The sequence below is a fragment of the Eschrichtius robustus genome, chromosome 6, assembly GCF_028021215.1.
Source record: "Eschrichtius robustus isolate mEscRob2 chromosome 6, mEscRob2.pri, whole genome shotgun sequence".
NCBI lineage: Eukaryota > Metazoa > Chordata > Mammalia > Artiodactyla > Eschrichtiidae > Eschrichtius > Eschrichtius robustus.
Window position 1 is genome coordinate 146,843,201 of NC_090829.1, and position 14,287 is coordinate 146,857,487.

Below are 14,287 nucleotides of genomic sequence, written 5' to 3' on the forward strand. Positions count from 1 at the left end.
GGGCCCGGGCCTGAGCTGGCAGCTTCCTCCCATGGGGGCTGAGTCCTATTTCCGGCGGCTCCAAGCCAGGCAGCCTGTCAACCGAGGACCCGGAGGCCCCTTTGTTCTCCTGGAGGGAGAGGGGGGTGTCTGCAGAGGGAACATCTGGACCCGCCGGGGCATGTCCGCACACGTGGTCAGAGAGGCCAACGCTCCAGTCTGAGAGCCCCGCCCGGGGGGCTGGGGGGCCCTGCCGCCGCCTCAGCGGAGCCCGGCAGGCGGGAAGCCTCCTGCAGGGGCCTCGCATCCCAGCACCAGCCACGCAGCTGAAAACACCCGGACAGCCACGGCCTCGAGCTGTAGAGATGCTCAACCTGGCCTCGGGTCCAGCAGGGAGGAGGAGGGCGGCCAGAGACCCGCCTTCTGATGCCTAGGTCCCCAAGGAGACACAGGAGCTTGGAGGGTAAGAATCACGAGCAGAGGCTTGTCGTCTCGCAGTCAGCGGGGCCAGAGCGGGGAACAGCCGTCAGGGGCAGGATCCTCTGCCAGCAGTTACACGCGGGGGAGGGTGGTCCAGGGCGGCTCCGCGTCGCGTGCTCCCACATTTACAAGGGAGATGTTGTTGTTTATTTTCTATTATTTAAGCACATGTTCATTTTAAAAGTCAAATGTGAAGAGCCCGGCAGAACCTCTCCCCCAAGGAAACCCCCAGCACATTGGTCAGAATTAGCAAAGGAGCCACTAAAAGAAGCATTTATTCCACAAAAACTGTGGAAACTCAGAGACAGCAGAGGCCCTGGCCTTCGAGGTCAGGGTACAGCTGCCCAGCTCTGGGGCAGGGAGCAGCCACTCTGGTGGCAACGCCTGTGTCCCCAGGTTCTGGGCAGCCAGTGAACGTCGGCCAGAAGGGGAGGAGAGAGAGCAGAAAAAAATATCCAAAGGAATAATGGCTGAAAACGTCTCAACTTTGATGAAAAACAATAATCTGCATATCCAAGAAGCTCCACAGTCCCTAAGAGGATAAACACGGAGAGATGCACATCTAGACACATCACAGTCAAAATACTGAAGTCCAATATTTTGGGCTTCAATTTTTTTAAGAAAATGTTTTAATTGTAAAACTAGCTTGAGGGAAGGGAGGGACGGGCTATGTCCAGGGGCCAGAAACCTGATTCTTCGAGCAGAGGCTGTGTCCCTGGTGCCACCCCGCAGGACAGGCCCTCAGTCCCCAGACGGGGGCTAGAGTGTCACAAGATGACAATATAAGCAGATTCTAGGAAAGAGGAGGCTGTCCAAGTGCAGGAATCATGTTCTGCAGAGGCTGGAGGTGGGCAGGAAGTCCAAAGGCAAAGAGAGAGGTTTGAAAGCAGTGAGAGAGCAATGGCTCTTGCCCCACCCAGGGAGCCCCCATCATAGCGACAGCTGACTTCTCATCAGAAACAGTGAGTTGGCAGGATCCAACAGGTGACACGTTCAAAATAACTGAAAGTAAAAAACTGTCAACCAAGAGTCTTATATCCAGCAAAACTATCACTCAGAAATGAAGATAAAATAAAGATTCTTGCAGGTAAACAAAAACTGAGAAGGTTTGTTGCTAGTAGACCTGCCGCCCAAGAAATACTGCAGGAATTTCTTTGAGCTAAAAGCACACAACCCCAGACAGTAGTTCAAGTCCACACATGCCCACGAACCAAGAGCACCAGTAAAGTAAGTATTTACTTAATTACAGAGACAGTATAATTACACATTTCTTCTTTTTTCCCCTGACTTAAGAAACAATTGCAGAAAACAATATCTACAAAATTGTACTGTTGGGCCTTTAACCCATGACTGTACAATACTTGATAATAGAGGCACAGGCAGGGGAGTGACACTGGTACTCTGTTGGAAACGACAGCAGATGAAACCTCGAATCCACAGAAAGAAACAGAGAAAATTAATAATAATAAATAGATGGGTAAATATAAAAAAGTCAGTAAACGTGTATTTGCTTCCTATGTGTCCTGTGAAGGCGGGGGCCGGCCTCCCAGCTCCCCTCCTCTGCCCCCTGGAAACCACACCTGGACTTTGCCCATTTTATTGCCCTTTACATTTTATCTCCTCCTTACACACTGCGTTGTTTAGTTCTGTACTGTTTTTAAAGCCGATAAGTGGAATCGTACCGAATGCATTTTCTACAACAAGCGTTTTCCACGCAGCTTTGGGTGCAGCTGCTAATGCTGTAGCCCAGACCGTTTTAGGGCCACACAGCATCTGGTCACACGTGTCCGCTCATTGCAGGGGGAATCGGGGTTGTCTGCAGTTCTGTTTGTTTTGGGCTGTTATAAAGATCGCTGGTGAAAACATTCTTCTGGGGTCTCCTGGCACAGGGGTTTGCATTTCATGGGAAACACTCATACTTGGACGGCGCCCACGCACAGCGAATGAAGACACCCGTGGCCAGAGGCAGCAGGGCCTTCCGCCGGGGTACACCTGCTGCCAGGGTGCTGCACCCCGGCTGGAGGACCTTCCATGCAGAGATGCAATGCAGTTGGCCAGATCCTGCCAAGTCACCTCCGCAGGCGGCTGCACCAAACTCTGCTCCCACCGGCAGTGGGCGGGGGTCCTCGGGAGGGCGGCACCTCCGCAGTCTTCTCTGGGGGTGCAAGTACTTGTGGTTTTAATTGCACTACCATGATTCCTAATATGGCTGAACCCCTTCCCTACGTTCGAACCCCAGTCATGTTTCATCTTCATGGGATGCCTGTTCCTGGTTCTTGCCATCTTCCCGTTGGCCCCTTAGTCGTTCTTGCTGTATTTTAGGAGCTCTTCACACGTGTGGGGATCGACCGTTCGTTGGTCATGTGTGCTGCAATTATACCCCCGGTCTGTGGCTTGTTCTGGAAAGTTTCAGTGTCTTTTTACGTTTATCTCAATGAGTCAAATTTATCAATCTCTTCTTCGTGGCCTGTGAATTCTGAGTCTTGTTTGACTAATTCCTTTCTTACCCAGGGGTCGTATCAATATCTTCTGACATTTTCTCCCCAAAGTTTTCCATTTGGTTCTGACATGTAAGGGCTCATCCTTCTGGAACTGGTCCTACCCTTGCCGAGAGGGGGAGGAGGTCTCCTTTGTGAAGCATCTCGGTTTTCACTCGCATCTGCTTCCAGGTACCAGACTGTGTGCACAAGCACAGATTCACCACAATCCTTGATTCTGGAGGCCAGAGCCCCTGGTTTTGTTCTCCTTTAGGGGCATCTGATGTTCCTGCCCAGGTGTTTTCCTCTTACATTTAAGAGTCATGACGGGATTTTGGTTAGAATTGCCTTGACTCTTCAAACGGCTTTAGGATTTTGAGTCTCCCTGTGCATGTTGAGTTCCTCTCTCTTTTAGGTCTTCTTTAATATCTCACTCACATTTAAAATTTTCTGTATTTGCATCTTTCATTTTGTCATGTTATGTCCCTGGGTACTTGTACATGTTGCTGCTAACGTATAGGATAACTCTTAAAATTACATTTCTTTAACGTTCTAAGCAATAGAGTTTATATATTGTACTTTTATCTAGCACGGCGGTGGGGAGGCCTGGCCACCTGGGGGTGACAAGGTGGGCTTCCCTGCAGCCCTGTGAGCAGCTTCATTAGGATAATTCAACTTGTCACAAACTTGCTTTGAGAACTTTCTATTCTCAAGCCCCAAGCCGGCTCTGGGGACAGAAAGACGTGAGTCTGTGTGAAATAACGTCCCAGAAGGCATCTCCCTCATGTTCCAAGAGGAGAATAAGCCACGTCTGGCAGAAATACAGACACCAGCCCCACGAGTGTGGACTTGCAGGCCCGGAAGTGACTGTCCTCACCCAGCCGCAGCCTGGACCACAAGGTGGCAAAGGCCAAGGGTGGCCTCCCTTCTCACCTCCCTCCCTCCCTCCCGGCCTGGAGCAGGTCACACTGAGCCGCAGCGGCCAGACCACAGCTGGGCTGAGCGGGCAGTGGCCACGTCAGCTAAGCCCTTGGCCACCTGCTGGGGCCACATCACCTGCAGGAGAGAGGGGACAGGATGGGGCCACCAGGAGCTGCTCCCAGGCAAACACCGCGGAGTCCAAGGGGGGTCCGGCCCTGAAAGCGGTCGGTCTGTTACCTCCCGCTGAGGGTGCCCGGCTGGGCCCAGGACTGACTGACTGAGACAGACCAACAGTAGATTTATTTAAGACAAGTTTTACGGGACACAGGAGCCGCATAAGGAGAGGAAGACCCAGAGGCACAGCAGAACCGAAACACCTTCCTACCTGGTAGAGAGAGACCATCATGGGGAGTAACTAACTGTCTGGGAGGCGAAGGGAGGTGAGAGTCACGTTAACGAGTCTGTTCACCGAGCGTCCTCTCGGCCTGACTCCCCGTCGCTGGCGGTAAGAAGGCTTCTTTCCTCCTGGTGCCAGGAGGGTGTCTTTCCCACGGCTTCGCCTCCTGCCTTCAGAGAAGGGGGCGGTCAGCAGGCCCTTCTTGTACCTGCTGCTATTTAAGAGACTTTGACTCAAAATTATCCTTATGCCGGAGGGTTTGTTCCGGGGGCATGTTCTGCTGCCCTTTGTCACCCAGCAAAGAGCAGAATAATGACCACAGAATTGTTTAAATCAGAAAGATAATTGGGGGAATTATATCCATGAAACAAGAACAGGAGGTTATGAAGCAAATGTTGGTGGATGAGAAAAAATGACTGTAAATAAAAACAAAACTAATAATGAGAGTAATTCTCATTTGTAAACTGTAAATAATACTTATTTAAAAATTCCACTTGGAGCCAAAATCCTTGACAAAATAATGTGGAAAGTCTGTACATGGGCTCTAGTGTAAGTTAAAACACGCTAGATTCTTCTCTTATTGCAAGGAAGTAAAGACACACAAAATAAGTTCAGAATCTTAGAAAATACAAAGTTAAGTATGCATGTTAAACATTTTAAAAGTCAATACTAAAAGAAAGAAATAGCATGTGTAAATTACAAACTGGTTGAGAAAAAGAAGAAAATTAATTTGCTCAATCTAATAAAAGGTAGGAAAGGCAAAAAAAAGAAAAACACGGTTGTTTTAAATTATGCTGTACGATGGAAGAAATTCCTTCGAACGTATCACAGTCACTCAGAAGGAAGGCAGGTGAAATGCATTAACTCATGACACTTATGAAATGTATTAATCCATTAATTCTCAAAGAGATAGAAACTCTCATATTGGATAAATATACAGATTCCAGCCATGTGCTGCTTCCAAGTGACATTGAAAATAAAACAGCACAGGAAAGTAAAAAATAAAAGGATAGGAAAACCTATACCAGGTGTTGTGGTTTGAACTGTGTCCCCAGAAGACGCATCCACGTCCTCGTCCCAGAACCTGAGAACTTGGCCTCGTTTGGAAGCAGGGTCTTTGCAGATGCAGTCAAGTCAAGATGAGCCACACTGGCCCTGGTGGCCCTCGTAAGAAGAGGGAAATTTAGACACAGAGATACAGAGAAGACAGGCGGGCGGAGACGGAGGGGCGGCTGGTGAGCTGCGGCCACGGCCCCCAGCAGATGGCGAGGCCGGAGGACCCTCCCCCGGAGCCCCAGAGGGCGCTCAGCCTCCAGACTGCGAGAAAATAAATTTCTACGGCTTTGAGCTGCCCCGTCTGTGTAACTCATTACAGCAACCCTAGGAAATGTAATCAAACAGGAAAGAATGGGGCAGAGTTTACAGCAAAAAGCCCTGATGGACTCAAACCAGGCCCCTACCCCCGCAGGGAAGGAGCTGCCGCCCTCGGGCCGAGGTGGAAGGACACCCGGGTGGCATCGCTGGTGACCTGGGGACATGGCTGCTGGCCCTGGCCGGGCGCGGGCACCTGAGCAAGCAGGACACACGTCCGTCCAGGCCTTGGTTTCTAAAAACCATCTCTGCTGTTTCAGAAGGAATCGGGGCTCCTTGGAGACATGGCTGGTCTTGGGCGGAGCAGAGAGAGGGTAAGCGGGAAGCTGGCGCTCGGAGAAGGTCAGCCGTGGGCCCACGTGAGCGTGTAAATGAGCAGTCACGACGCTTACAGGTCACGAGCTGCAGAATAAGATGAGAATCCACAAGTTCCCACTGAAATAAACACATGAAAAAATCCAGGGGTAGAGGAGAAAGCTCTTCCTTGGAGCAGAAAGCAAATAACTAGAAGGAAAGAGGAAATTACAAAATCACCGTAACAGAAGTCAGATTAGTAACTGTTTCAGTCAAGGATCATCGAATAATGTTAAAACTCGTGGGTTAAAGTTTAATGAGAAATAGGAAATTTAACACAGTCCCCAAGAATATCCCCAGAAGATGGCAACCTCTCAGTGGAAAACTTGGTAGACGTCACGTTTGCTGGGTGCTGAACAACCGTGACGTTCCCAGTGGTGGGACAAACGAGCCTCAGGAAACTCCTGACTCCACACCCTAAGAAGGGCTCAGAAACAAGGGTGTGGAATTCCTGCCAGGAATGCGTAACTTGAATCTGATCACGGGGAAACATTGGACAAACCCAAACTGAGATGCATTTTACAAACTAAGTGGCCTGTACTCCTCAAAAATGTCAAGTCAGGAAAGGCAAGAAATAGGTTAAAGAGGCATAACAACCAAATATAAGATGTGATCCTGAGCTGAATCCTGGGCCATACGTGCATATTTTTTTTTTTTTTAAATTTTGCTATAAAGGATATTATTGGGACAATTGATGACATTTGAATATGTTCTGTAGATTAGACAGTGTTATCCAGTCAGTGTTAATTTCCTATGTTAATTATGATACTTGGTTAAGTAGAAGCAGGCCCTTGATTACCAGAAATACACAGTGAAGCCTGACCCTGGACCCACAGAGCTCTGGGGTCTGAATGTCCCTTGGAAACGAGAGCATCTGCCTTTGTGACCCCCTACTAGTCCCTCCGTGGTGGTTGCAGCTGCCCCACGGCGTGCGCCTCGCCTCCCAGGCATGCGTGGAGGCCACGCCCATTGGTCAAGGCAGTTCTCAAAGCAGGTGCAAACGTGAGCCTCCAGCGCTGGGCACGCCGCGCTGGCCCATGAAGGGGTCTGAGCCATCAGCCCTGCACCTGTAGCAGGCCAGGCACCATCAGGCCTGCTACAGCTACCGTGTCTACTACGTAGCATGTGCGGGTGACCAATGCGATCAATAGGAAAAGCCATAGAGACACAAGACCTGGGGAAGAAGGCACGGCATACAACTGGAACACGCATCTGTAAAACCCAGAAGAATTCAGGATAGTTTCATAAAGTGTCACGTTGTGAAATCAGCATACAGAAACTACTAGGGTGTGTGGAAGGGATAATCCAATTTGCAGTGGTAAAATAACATAAGGCAGAGTAGAATGAAGTAAAATAACAAGACGCACAGGCATAGACTTAACAAGACCTGCCCAGAACACGTGAGGAAAACCATGAAACGCTCCTGAGGGCTCCCTCACCACTGACGCTCCTGGTTGCTGGGCCCTCTCCTCCTCCCGTGGGGGCGTGAGCTCGGCTCTAGTGTCTGTGGGTGCTTTCGAGGCCTCTGTGTCCAAGTTTCTTGTCTGAAAAGAGAGGTGACGCGGTGGTGCCGAGTCCCCGGGGCCTCTGTGCAGACGGGCAAGCTCACAGGCCGGCGGCGGTGACTGGCCCTGAGGGTGGGGGGCAGGTCCACCCAGCCCTCACCGCCGCTCTCCTGCCCTCTTCCGCGCCTCCTCTTGGTGGGGTGGGTGGGCTGCCCCGAGAGAAGCCCGGGGTCACTGCCCTTTCAGGCCTCCCGGGGCCAGAGGGGCCCGTCTGGCTCCACCTGCTGACCTGTCCCCCAGGGGCTGGGAGCCCAGGCGAGGAGACGGGGGGTTGGCCCCCGGGGCGCCCACCTCGGCCCGGAGGTGTCTCCGAGCTCCTCGGATCCCAGGTGGGAAGGGGAGAGAAGGGCTCCCCTGGGGCAACCGTGACATGGCTCTGAGGACACGTGCACCCATGTGAGGCCAGTGAAGAGCCCGGGACTGGGTGGCGTCAGAAGGCCCCACTGCCTGAGGCCTGGGTGGGCCTCTGGGGCCACGCGGCCCTGGCTGTGCCTCGTCTCTGGCAGGACTGGGACCTGGGGACGGTCAGGGGTCAGCCACACAAGTCCCCTGTCCCCAGAGGAACCCTCGACCTGCTTCCAGATCTCCGGGGCCTGGGTAGACCAGGCAACATGCTTCCTCCGGGGCTGTCCCTCCCGAGCCGGACTGCCCTGCATGAGGCCCCGACGGGCAGCAGAGGGCGCCCCAGGCCCTGCGCACTCACGCGTCCCAAGTGACCACCTACTGTTTCTGCAGTCATTTCCCGTCATTTCCCGTCCTGGGATGTCGGGGGTTTGGTTGGAGGGAGGGGGCTGGGGGGGCCCTGGGACAGGGCCTGGGCCTGGCGGGGTTAGCGGCCCACAGACAGAGCCCCGCTGCTCTGGGCCAGCGGCCCCCCTGGGCGCCTGGTCCTGCGCGTGGGGTGGACGCTGGCCCAGCCCAGGGCCCACAGAGACCCCTCGGTCCCAGTGCCGAAGCCCAGGGTCTCCGCCTCCTGGAGGGGGGGTCCGAGGCCGGGGCTGGGGGCCTTACCTCCCCTCACCTTTGGGAGGGGCTTCCCTCTGGGGCTCCCCGACGGTGGGGCTCCGGACCCTGACCCCCCGCAGCCCAGGAGGGGCTGCACCACGTCCCGCCCGCCTGGCCCAGGCCCACAGGCGCATAGTGGGGAGGGGAGGCTTCAACGGTGCTTCTTCAGAATGATTTTAAACCGCAGGCCCCTGGAGGCCCTTTTCCCTGGAACATCCGTGTCTGTTCACCCACACACTCTGGGGTTTGACTGGGTGGCTCAAGGCCCAGCAGCCTCGGCGTGTTTCTGAGGACTCAGATGTTCTCCCCGAGCACTCCACGCCTCTCATGATGTGAAGCAAACGTGGGGCAAGTGGAAGCAAGTGTGGGGCAAGTGGAAGCAAATGTGGAATCGTGCTCAGGAGGGCGGGTCCACCTGGACCCACGTCCATGGCACCCTCGGCCTCACGCCCTCGACGCTGCTGTCATTCCCCTCCTCCAGCTGCCAACGCTGAGCATGTCGGGCTTTCTCTGGACAGTTTTCGGAGCTGGAGTGCCAGGCCCGAGGTCACTCGGCCAGCAGGGGACAGAGCTGGGCCTCTCCCAGTCTGACCGCCCCTGCTCTCCTGGGGTCCTGGGTCTCAGGGTACACCGGCCGGATGCCAGCAGCTTCCCAGAGCCTTGGTACAGTCAGGCCGAGGGGCAGAGGGTCTCAGTGGCCCCCGCAGATGCCGGGGTCCTGGGTCTCAGGGGAGGAAGCGAGGGGCGGGGCTTGCCGGGCCGGGCCCTCAGTGACCCGGGACTGAGGTCACCCTGTGCCCGGCCAATTGGGGGGAGCACTCCCTCTTTCTCTGGGGTCAAGCGGTCTGGTGGGCTGTCAGCGGCGGGGCAGGCCCCACCCTCTCCCTCTGCCCTCCGACAGGCCTCACTAACCCGCTGTGTGACTTGGGGTGTAGGGGCACAGGCCCGCAGCCAGGACCCCTAGTCTTGTGCCCACCGGTGTGGGGTTAACTCACGTCACCAGGGACCAGCCCGGCCCCACAGCCAGACACCAACGTCCACATCAGGCCCCAGCGCTCCCCCCTCGAGGACGCAGCGGGGAGGGGACGAGGCCCTGCAGGGACTGCCTGGCCCCCAGCCCACTGCCGGGGGCAGCCCTGCGGGTGGGAGCCCCAGCCCCCGCTTAAGAGAGGGAGCCCCACCCTGGGGCTGGGGGAAGTGGGTGCAGGGAGTCTGGCGGGGGGTAGGCAGGGCTGCGGCCCCCAGACCAGGGGTCCCACACAAGACCCTCGCCCTTTTGGAGCCTCACTGCACCTCAGAGGGGCCAGGACAGGGCTGGCAGTGCCCATGGGGCCCCTGCCCCTGGGGCCCCTGCCCCTGGGACCCCTGCCCCAAAGTTCAGCAGAGCAGGACTTGACTTCTGTTTGCAGGAATGCTCTGACGGCAGGGGCCCTGCTGGGTGGGCAGTGGTAGGCGCCCGGGGCTGTCGTTTCCTGAGAAGCCCCTCCCCCGGGCTCCCCAATTTCATCTAAATCTTCTGTTTCCGAGGAAGGCCAAGCTTCTCCCACAGCCTCAGATGCCATTAAAGACGTTTTACTGCCAGATGTTTTGCTTTTTCCACAGAACCGGAGGCCAGCATGAGGTAGCTGGGAAAACATTAACCCCTCCAGACCCACAGCCGGGTCACCGTGTCTCAGCCTGTCCTCCAGGGGCCCTGTGCCCATCCCTCCGCAGCCCACTCAGGGCAAAGAAATGCCTTCTCTTTACAAAGCGTGGGGGGGGGCACCTCCCTAAAGACAAGATGCGTCCCCTGCTGAGGTCCCTGGGAACTTGGCGAAACAAAGAGCTCCCGGGGCCTGGCCAGCCTCGGATGGGGTGTGGGAAGCCCTGCCACCCTCCAGCCCTGCTCCTACGCTGTCACAGTGGGACCTGGGGGGACGACCCTCGGGCCTCACGTCTCACCAGTTATTAGACGGGCAGTGGCCACAGCTCCACCACCCCGGACACTGGGACGGCCCCCGCACGGCGTCCATCACAGACGGTCTGTCCAGAGGGTCCTTCCCCCACCCCTTCCTCTCCCCCCCTTTCTCCTCCCCCTCCTCCCCCTCCTCCCCCCCTTTCCTTCCTTTCTCAGTGTTTCTTTCAAACGACAACCACAGCCTCTAGGTCTGATTCCAACCGACCAGGGAATACGACTCTCGGCTCTTCAGCAACAGGACAGAGTAAATCAGGCCAAAGCGCGTGGCCCCGGGACGCAGGCCAGACAGACGCATCGAGTTCCTCGGGGCAGCTGGGATGCGGAGGGGTGGGACCCACCACACTCCCTGGTGGGTGCGCCGCAGCTACTCCTCAGGCGAGAGCGCGGGTGCCCTCCCGTCCCCTGGAGCGGCCGGCACGCGTGGACGTCTGTGGGCACTGCCTTTCCCATCCCGGCCTCTTTCTCTGTTGGTTCTTTGCCTTCCTGCTGCCAGCTGGTGCAAGCTCCCTGTCACTTAGGACGTGAGTCACCACCTGAGGGGTCCCGCCTGCAGGTCACTGTGACTCAGACGCCCCACATGCCAGCGCTTCCACCTGGGCGGCCAGCCTGGCCGTGGCCGGTCCACACCTCTCGGGCCCTGGGGGAGGCACCCCGGCTCCCCCGACGCCAGCACCTTCTCTGACCGCTGGCTGCTTCCCATCCAGCTGACTCATTTTGCAGTCAGGGCTGGGAGACAGGACCTCCCTGTGCTCGGTGCCTGGGGCCAGACCGCCGGACCGACAGTCAAGCTGGCCAGGAGAGGGGAGAGGAGGGAGGGCCCGCTCCACGCTGAGGGCAGGGACAGGAGCCGGGCCAGTCTGGCGCCCCCGTCAGCTCCGACGTCCTCACGGTTGCACTGCCGTGGAAACCACACGTGTAACCACGGAAAACATTTTCCTTGATGAGTCATGCTCTAAGTTGGGAGGAAAATTCACTCAATAGTTGAGGCATGAGAAAGAAATCAAAAGGGTTTTGTTCAACAGATGCTGAGAGGGTTTGGGTCTTTGGTGTTCATAAGTGAAGGCGGCTTCCTGTCACCCACACCCGGAAGAAGCAGGGCATCCCGGAAACACCCGCCGCCATGGCTTGGGAGGCCAGGTTCCTGGGACACTCCCCCTGTCGCCCTGTCCTCGGGGCCCCCATGTCACCCCATCCTCCGGGCCCTTCTGGTCTAGGAAGTTCTATCAAGAGGAGTCTGAGTTTTCAGAGCCTGCCGTGGGTCCCAGTGGCCCTGGTGGGTCAGGAGGTGTCCATTCAGCGGCGAGGGCTCAGCCGTGGGCAGCGGCCTGGGTCTGTCTCCATGGGTCTCTCACCCACCGTGTGGCTCTGGGCACGATAGCCCACCTCGGTTTCCCCACCTGGACAATGGGGGTAAGCTCTGCCTGCCTACCCCTGAGTCGGAGGAAGCATCGAACCAGGAAACACAGGGAAGAAGCCCTTTGTGCCCTGAAAATCCATGTTTGCGATTATAAATGTACAGTTTTTCCCAGAAAGTGCCATGCCGGACCACAGAATCAGCACTCGGCAAAGTGGACCTTGCTCCGAAGGGCAGCGCCGTCCAACCGGCCCGCCGACCACGGCCGTGGGGGTGCTCGCTACAGGACGGAGATGGGGCGGCCCTCTGGGGTGCCACCCCTGTGGTCACTTCCGACCAGAAGGCCTCCTTGCAGCGTGGCCTCGCCAACAGAGGGGGCCGCGCTTGGGCCCTGGGGCTGCACAGCCGGCAGGTGGACCGTCAGAGGGGGACGAAGCGTGCGGTCAGGCGGGGGCCCTGGAGCCGCCCGGAGCCAGCCAGGGAGGACCAGCTCCCCCGACAGCCCCGGGACCATGGGTGCAGCGCCAGGCCTGGAGTGGTTGGCTCTGTGTGTTCTTGACATTGCACCAGGGGGCTGCCTGGGGCGCTGCCACCTGATTGGCGGCGTGGGGTGCAGCGTGGGGTCACCTGCTGGCCACCTTCGCTGTGTGGACACAGTGCTGTGAGCAAGTGGAGAGGAGATGACGAGGGATACGCTGCCCACGGCAAGGCACACCCTCACCCTCGTCCTCTGCAGGGGTGGACTTGTGCTAAGGGCCGGGGGGCAAAGATCCTGGGGCCTGGCATGTGTCTTCACCGTCCTCAGGGCATGTCCATGTTCCCCACGTGCCCAGACCAGACGGTGCGTCACCCATGGGGAGCATGACCTATCTGGGGGGGTATCACCCATCTGGGGGGCATCACCCATCGGGGGGCATCACCATCGGGGGGCATCACCCATCGGGGGGCATCACCATCCAGGCGCCTGGCCTGGAGACCAGAGCGGGAGGGGAGTGAGCTCTGCTCTCACCTCCTCGGCCCTGCGCCTCCCCTCATCCCCCCTCCATAAAGGTCCTGGGCCGCAGCCCTGCTGTCCTTCCTGGAGTGCGCCCTGTGTCTGAGGGGCCCCGACCGCTGGCAGGGGCAGGCTGGCAGCAACCCCACAAGCCCCTGGAGAGGGTCTCCCAGGCTGGGGGCAGGGGCGGAGACGTGCCCCGGGGGTCCGGGCACAACCCGACACTGGTTGTGGCTGGAGGGGCTGCAGGAGGCCGCTCCCCCTCCCCCCTCCCCTCTTAGGGCCTCACACTTGCTGCCTGAAAAGGGTGGGCAGAGGCTGGAGGGTGAGGAGGAAAGAGGGCTGTTTAGCAGGAGGAAGGCCCTGCCTGGCGCGGAGGTTCGGGCGTCTGCAGGGCAGAGGGGGCGCTGTTGCTCCCCGGGGGAGGCCGCTGCCCCGCCCCCATCAGCGCGCGGGCGGCCGGCCCCTCCTTCCCCTGCGGCTGGGCGAGGCCGAGGCGAGGCGTCTCCGGAGGAGCCGCTTTCCTCCCAGCTTCCACCCACGCCGCGGCTTTTAACCCCAAGGACAACCCTGGTGGATAACTTCCCCTTTCCCTGCACTTACTTTTTGGAGGCACCTGGTATCACAGGGGCCTGGGAGGTGCAGGAGTCCGTTCGGGGGGGCGCCCCTGGAGGGCTCCTGTCAGGGGCCCAGGGGTCCAGAGCCCCAGCTCCTAGGAGGCCGAAGCCCAGGGAGTGACCTGCGGGGCCTCCGGACACTGTAGGCCGCGCCCCGGGGGGGCAGGTGACCCGTGCTTCCCTGAAACAGCCTCCTAGCATGGGCGAGAGGCCCAGAGATGGGGGGCTTCTCCCCATCGCCACCCAGCCCTTCCCGCGGGGCCTGGGGACAGCCCTGTCCCCCAAGCCTCCTGGACCCCCCAGCCCATGTCCTCCCCCACCTCTCCAGGGCCTTGACTCTTCCCACCTGGAGACCTCAGCTGCCTGGACAGTGTCACCTGGGGGTCTGTTCAAACCTGCAGCAGCCCTGCTACCCACCCTCCCCCCAGACACCCACACCCTCCCAGCCTGGTCCCCGAGGACCTCGGCCCACCTCTCACCCCTCACGGATGCTGGATACCATGCGAGGGGCAGGGCGGGGGGGGGGGGGGGGCTTGCAGCCTCGGGCCAAGTACCTCCCTGGGGCCCCTCCCCTCTCATGCCCTCCCCCCAGAGGGCTCCGGGGCTCCAGGCCAGGCAGGCGCCCTCATGGTCCCTGCAGTGCTGTGGGGAAAGGCTCGCTCCCCGAAGGCCGATCTGGGACATCAGATGAGTGACACCCCCGCCCCCAGGGAGGGGCCAGCAAGGCCCACGGTGGGAGTGAGAGGAAGAGAAAGGGGCCCCTGGCTGCCCATCCTGTCTCTTCTCCACAAGCAGAGGGGGTGCTGCAGAGCCCGG

General features: G+C 58.1%; 1 long non-coding RNA gene across 1 annotated transcript; it reads right to left on the reverse strand.

Annotated features, from left to right (window-relative positions):
* Nucleotides 1-429: 429 nt before the first annotated feature.
* LOC137766627 (uncharacterized) lies at nt 430-10,585 on the reverse strand. Its single transcript, XR_011074359.1, has 5 exons — nt 10,491-10,585; nt 7,419-7,523; nt 5,280-6,027; nt 4,243-4,424; nt 430-3,663 (listed from the first exon to the last, which is right to left on the reverse strand). It is a non-coding gene; the product is annotated as an uncharacterized lncRNA (long non-coding RNA).
* Nucleotides 10,586-14,287: the final 3,702 nt, after the last annotated feature.